Source organism: Coregonus lavaretus (genome assembly GCF_964263955.1).
Source record: "Coregonus lavaretus genome assembly, chromosome: 30".
NCBI classification, from domain to species: domain Eukaryota; kingdom Metazoa; phylum Chordata; class Actinopteri; order Salmoniformes; family Salmonidae; genus Coregonus; species Coregonus lavaretus.
In genome coordinates, this window is record NC_140017.1 from 29,415,471 (window position 1) to 29,422,220 (window position 6,750).

General features: G+C 42.3%; 1 pseudogene across 1 annotated transcript; it reads right to left on the reverse strand.

Annotated features, from left to right (window-relative positions):
- Positions 1 to 153: 153 nt before the first annotated feature.
- LOC311106193 (collagenase 3-like) lies at positions 154 to 4,401 on the reverse strand (annotated as a pseudogene). Its single transcript has 9 exons — positions 4,342 to 4,401; positions 3,114 to 3,176; positions 2,668 to 2,876; positions 1,861 to 1,987; positions 1,646 to 1,771; positions 1,397 to 1,558; positions 1,088 to 1,239; positions 364 to 412; positions 154 to 257 (listed from the first exon to the last, which is right to left on the reverse strand). The product of its transcript is annotated as a collagenase 3-like (transcript).
- Positions 4,402 to 6,750: the final 2,349 nt, after the last annotated feature.

The window sequence follows — 6,750 nt, forward strand, 5'->3', positions numbered from 1 at the left end:
TTAAAAGAGTCCCTAGAGCCAGGGCGTGACAGTAGTAGGCCTACAACAGTTTCCAAAAATATTTACAGTGATAGATACATTTTTTGTGGGAACATATAGAATGTTCATGACAACGAAATCGTATTATCAATAGTAGTAATACTTAGTAGTATCTTAGTAGAAATCCAGCCAGCCGTAGTTCAGTGGAACACGTATCACCCGTTTAAATGCCAGATAGTACTCACTCTGCCTTGGATCATCTGAGAAGAAAAGGTAACCTATAGGAGAAAATATTGGCTTTATCAGTCAAAGTTTTTTGTCTAGAGCAAAAGTTAATAATAATAATAAGATAGTTTCACAGTATTCCTTGCAAAAAAAACTCACCAAAGTTCTGACAGACAGCGTCCACTTTGGAGCCAATGCCTGTGAAATCCTGAGTTATGGATAGAGGATATCCATGGTCCACTTGGCGTCTTGCCTCAACAAAGCTGAAACATAATTATCAATCAAATTATACATTTTGATGTTGTTAAACAGTTTTTTTTTTTTTAAGATGCAGAAAAATGCATGACATATCAATTATTGGCATCTAATTAAACCATGTTCCAAACTCACCTCCAGTATTTGTTGCCCACAAAGAAGAATGTTTTCCCTCTGGTTGGCACATACACAGATGCATCTTACTAAGTCACTGATGAGGGGAAGCCCAGGTTGGAGATTGACTTTGGATAACCAAGGAGGATTGTCTTTGCATAAGCCCTTATTCCCCAGTATTTGTCACCTGTGGAAATATGAGGCAAAGCAAATACTGTTTGAGAGAGAGTTTGGCAGTGGGAGTACACAAATCATTAGCTGTCACTTTTTGTGCTTTTGACGTTCCTGTCATTACTGTACCTTAAAACAGATACACCACATCTTTAGCTGGGAGTTCATAGGCAGCATCGACATAGTTCATCTGAGCCCATCTTGGACAGACTTGCTCTTCCCCCAGTAGTACCTATAATGACAGTGAATCAGCTTGAAACACAGGTTCCATTCACAGGCCTTTTCTTACAAGATAATGATCAAATTGTCTTGCAATGGAAATGTTTGCAAGAATCCAACTCACCAACAGGTCTCCCCTGATGGAGGAGGCTGCGTCAAACACCAGGTCCCGGTTGCACTGCTTGTCTTTGGGGTTGGGTCTGGGGTCTGGCTTGGGATCCGGTTTGGGATCCAGCTTGGGGTTCTCTGTTGGCTCTTCGGGTTCTGCCTCTGGTTCTGGTTTGGGATCTTGCTAGAGTGTAGGCTTGTGATCAGGTGTACGGGTACCTATAAGATAACACACATCACACAAACATATAAATAGGATACCATAATAAAAAACACATAGTGAACAGATTTATTCTATAGAAATGCTGTCAATGTGTTTGTTTACCATTTAGGGGTTGGACCCTGCATCTGTCATCATCAGGCAGTGTGTATCCATTGGTGTTGGCATACTGATAGGTGGGGAACATCAGAGCTCTCCTGTGCCTGGAGTGGTCCAGCCCCAGAGCGTGACCAAACTCATGGGCCGCCACCAACAGCAGATTCACTCCTGAGGACAACATTACATGTGAGTCTGTTGAATCAGTTAATCGGGCTACACTATGTCTTAAATATAGTTGTGTGTTCAGATAGTTACCCCTCTGGCTCAGTGTCCAGGTTTCATCGTCCTCAAAGTGTGTATCCCCACCTTGGTCCCGTCCATGGGAGTTGGCATGGGCTAATACACCATTCGGCCCATCAAAAGGAGAGAAGTCCCTATGATCTGTGTTTGGACAAGCAAGATTTAAGACGTTTATCAGTAGTGTACAGAGATGGTATTGAGTCCATACCATTGTCATAGTCCATACTCACATCCACCCTTGAAGAGGATCATGATGTCTGCAGTATCAGTGTAGATCTGTTTGAAGTCCAGAGGGATTACATCACCGTAGATCTGGAAGGCCTGGGCTATAGTTGCATCTACATCACTCTGCCTCAGCTGATGTGGATGTGGTGTTGGAGTCAGGCGCAGGACACAGAAGCTTAGTCCAACAGACTTTACTAGTCAAAACACGACAATACAAAATAACGGGCCTCAACACAACGGAGGCGAGCGATTACGCAAACTGTGCGTCAATACACAAAATACAAGAGATTACGCAAACAGTGCGTCAATACACTAAATACACGAGAGCAAATACAAAATCACCAACGGACAGGCGGACAACAACACACAACTACAAACAAAACCAAAGGAAACTTATAGGTGACATAATCAATACGTGATATGGAACAGGTGCACTAATCAGACAAAACCAAACAAACATAGAGAACATCAAACGGTAGCAGCTAGTACTCCGGAGACGACGAACGCCGAAGCCTGCCCGAACAAGGAGGAGGAGCAGTCTCGGCGGAATTCGTGACAGTCTGCTGTGTACTGAGTGATTCTGTCAAACACAAGTCATTCAGCACTCACTCATTGACATTACCTGACAAGTAAAAGGGCCCCATTTTACTACTGCAGTACAGTGCAGCCCAGGCATTGCACAATGACCCAGGCTGGGCAACAACGGATTTGACATTTTTAGCAGATGATCAACAATGATCCATGAGTACCATATTATTTTCCTTCATTCTAGCAGTCAAACGTAATGCATTTCAAAAGCAGTGCTTGTCTACAGTTAAAGCTTTCACTATACCTGTGGGTAACAGTGCTCTTCTCCCATTTTGGTTTCCCGTGGAAGTGTCCTTATCTGCTAATGTCAGACACTCCACATCTGGTCCTCCTTCATCACCTGTGTGTTGTTGCCCAGAACCACAGTGACCTCCAGGCCAAAGAACGCCTGCATGGCCTCCAGGCTCTTGTTGAAGTCAGGCTTGATAATACTCTGGGAAGTTGAGTTTGTCAACCTGTGTAGTATTGAGACAGGTAGTCCTGGTGTAGGAGGAGGATTAGAGACAACATTTTAAACAATCTGTTTCCTAATGACCATTGGGACTCTCATGTGAAACAGTACAAGCATAACAAGTAGGCTAACAAGTATTTTCTCACCTTACTGAGATAATACTGACGATAAGGGTAGCAACATACTGAGCCATGTGATGCTATTCTTCAGATAAATTACCTCAGCGACTGTCTCGTCGTCCTCTGGTGATGTTTGGACCTCTGGAGCACTGGCGGGGGCAGCCTGACACAGACCCAAACGTTAGGACAAACCCCTATACTCAAGGAAGAGGGATCGTCCTCCTGATAACATTGTTGGAGGTGGTGTGAAGAGTTTGGGGTGATTGTTAGGGTGAGGTTTAGGCATACTGTAGGTACACACAAGTTAACATTGTAAGGATAAAACAGTGGTTAGTTTGAATATCTTTGATCAGTCAAAGGAAGCACATTTATTAACAATCAAACTTCAAAATACTTTTTAATTGAAATACAATTCAAAGTATAACATGTTACTACATTATAATACAATTAATCAATTTGTAATTTATGTTCTGTACACATACAGTAAGATACCACATGGTTGCTTGATGTTGCAATTTGACTTGCAACACTGTCATCAACATTCAGCTGATGAGTTATCTTGGTTCATGCTAGGTGAGGTAGCCCTGAGGTACTTAGATACTGTATATTCATCTCACCCAACCCAAGATTTACTTAATCCGATTTTAAATATCAAATTAAAAAAACTGCTTTGAACAGCAACTCCTGATATTTGCATCAAAGCTACAAAAGACGTGTATGTGCAGGGACATTAAACCGATTGCTACGTACAAAATCTGACATACTCATATCCCCAAGGTATACTTCAGGATATGTTCAATTGATTGAACAGGTACACTCTTGTCAGATGTTCTTTCACAGCTGCGCTAGGTAGGTAACAAACATTGTAATGGAGGCAGGTAGCCTAGCGGTTAGAGCGTTCCAACAAGGTGGAAAAAATCTGTCGATGTGCCTTTGAGCAAGGCACTTAACCCTAATTGTTTATGTAAGTCGCTCTGGATAAGAGCGCATGTAAAATGTCTGTAGGTAGTATTCCTTTTCATGAAGGAGTGTAGGGGTCACGTCTTTGACAGATATGTTAGCAGCCCAGCCATGCATTCGCTAGAATTCGATTCAGCACCCGGTTCTGTCTGTAGTCATAGTTGTATGCCTTTGTTCCACTGAAGAGATAGATAGTACCTGTTGATGAGAAAATATGATAATGTTTTGTTTAAAGTGGGCCTAGTAATCAAGATAACACAAACGTGTCATGATATCAAAATGTATGCAATTGAAGGCAAGGTGACATGGCGAAGTGTTTTATAGGCTACCTTGTAATTGAAATGCAGCATCAACCCTCCTCCCAATACCTGGCCAGTCTGTTTGGATGTTTCTTGGAAATCCTGGATCCATCCTACGTCTGTGTTCATCGTATCTGTACAATGGATAACAAATAAACATTGAACTTATAAATAAATGATGGATAGCTTATGTCCAGTTGCTTTCTAACAAAAGCTCATTGTTAAACACTAGATGGCAGGCTTTGCCTCTCAGGAGCTGGAATGCCTATTCATCAAAACACTGCTACAGTCAAAACATACTGCTCTTACCTAAACAGTGGACTTTGGAAATAGTATATTTTCTGCAACAGAATATTGTATTATACTGTAATAACCATTCACTTTATGTTTTTCATTTACCTAAAAAACATTTTGTTAGAGGCTATGTTTACCTGTAGTAATCGTGTCCTATGAAGAAGAAGGTTTTTCCATATTTACTGATATGAACAGCAGCGTCAATGTTCCTTACTCTGGCTGGGAATCCATAGTCATATATGGAACCAAAGTGGCTTTTCATCTTAAGCTGTCGAACCACCCAGTACTTAGGACCTGAAACACAGAGCACTGTCACTGCATTTGGAACACTATGAAAAACATACCACAAGAACTGCCAGATACCAATGAGCATTGTGAGTTTCTTGCATGAAGTGCAACAATTTAGGTCCAGTGGTTCTTTGAAACGGTTTTCTGTTTCAAATCTAGCCTTGTCATGCTGCGAGGCCTAAGTGAAGCCTTTGAGATGATCAGACTGCACATTACCAGTGAAGACATATGCCACGCCTTTGGCAGGGATGTCATAGGCTGCGTCCACAGGAGAGTTGATGCTGGGGAGGTATGTGCTGCTGGGGCCCTCTCTCAGACGGTTCCAGTATGTCGTCCATGTTGTCCTCAACCACATGTACCTGGAGGGAAACAAACCACTGTGTTGGGGCAAATAATATCTTATACTATAAAAATCATATTGCATAATTCAAAACTCCTTTACCTGTTTTTAAAGAAAACAATCTCCTTCCCGAACAATGCCACTGCATCAACAGAGAAGTTGGGATCGCACTTCTTAAGAAGGTTAGGTGGATCCTGTTTTCTGACTGGCTTGCCTTGGAAATAATAGCAAAGTCTCCAAAGTTTAGATAGAAATCCACCAAAAATGTACCATGTGATAATTATGTTATTGCTGATTTCAACTCACCATACAGCGCCTGGATTCCCAGTGCGTCATCTCGTGGCAGTGTGTACTGTGCTCCATTGTAATACTTGTAGTTGGGGTACATGAGAGATGAGGGGTCTTTGGAATGGGAGAGGCCCAGGGAGTGGCCAAACTCATGGGCCGCAACAGTGAACAGGTTGTAACCTAAAACAACATCCAATGAGAAAATGTTTATTTGTCTATAATCATATTTTGAATCCTAATTCATTATGTTTTATAAAAGAAATTCAGATCCTCATGTTATGCTTGGAGCAGTGGCCCTACCTAGCTTGCGATGCCCCGTCGTCCAGATTTCATCCTCGTCAAAGTGCACATCTCCCCCCATGCCCTCCCCTGGCTCGAAGGCGTGGGCCAGAACACCCTTGGGGCCGTCAAAGGGAAAGAAGTCTCCATGAGCTACGATGGATGGATGGAGAGAGATGGACTATCAGTCACGTACCTGGAAACTGGCTCCAATAAGTATATACAGTGGGGAAAAAAGTATTTAGTCAGCCACCAATTGTGCAAGTTCTCCCACTTAAAAAGATGAGAGAGGCCTGTAATTTTCATCATAGGTATATGTCAACTATGACAGACAAATTGAGAAAAAATAATCCAGAAAATCACATTGTAGGATTTTTTATGAATTTATTTGCAAATTATGGTGGAAAATAAGTATTTGGTCAATAACAAAAGTTTCTCAATACTTTGTTATATACCCTTTGTTGGCAATGACACAGGTCAAACGTTTTCTGTAAGTCTTCACAAGGTTTTCACACACTGTTGCTGGTATTTTGGCCCATTCCTCCATGCAGATCTCCTCTAGAGCAGTGATGTTTTGGGGCTGTCGCTGGGCAACACGGACTTTCAACTCCCTCCAAAGATTTTCTATGGGGTTGAGATCTGGAGACTGGCTAGGCCACTCCAGGACCTTGAAATGCTTCTTACGAAGCCACTCCTTCGTTGCCCGGGCGGTGTGTTTGGGATTATTGTCATGCTGAAAGACCCAGCCACGTTTCATCTTCAATGCCCTTGCTGATGGAAGGAGGTTTTCACTCAAAATCTCACGATACATGGCCCCATTCATTCTTTCCTTTACACGGATCAGTCGTCCTGGTCCCTTTGCAGAAAAACAGCCCCAAAGCATGATGTTTCCACCCCCATGCTTCACAGTAGGTATGGTGTTCTTTGGATGCAACTCAGCATTCTTTGTCCTCCAAACACGACGAGTTGAGTTTTTACCAAAAAGTTAT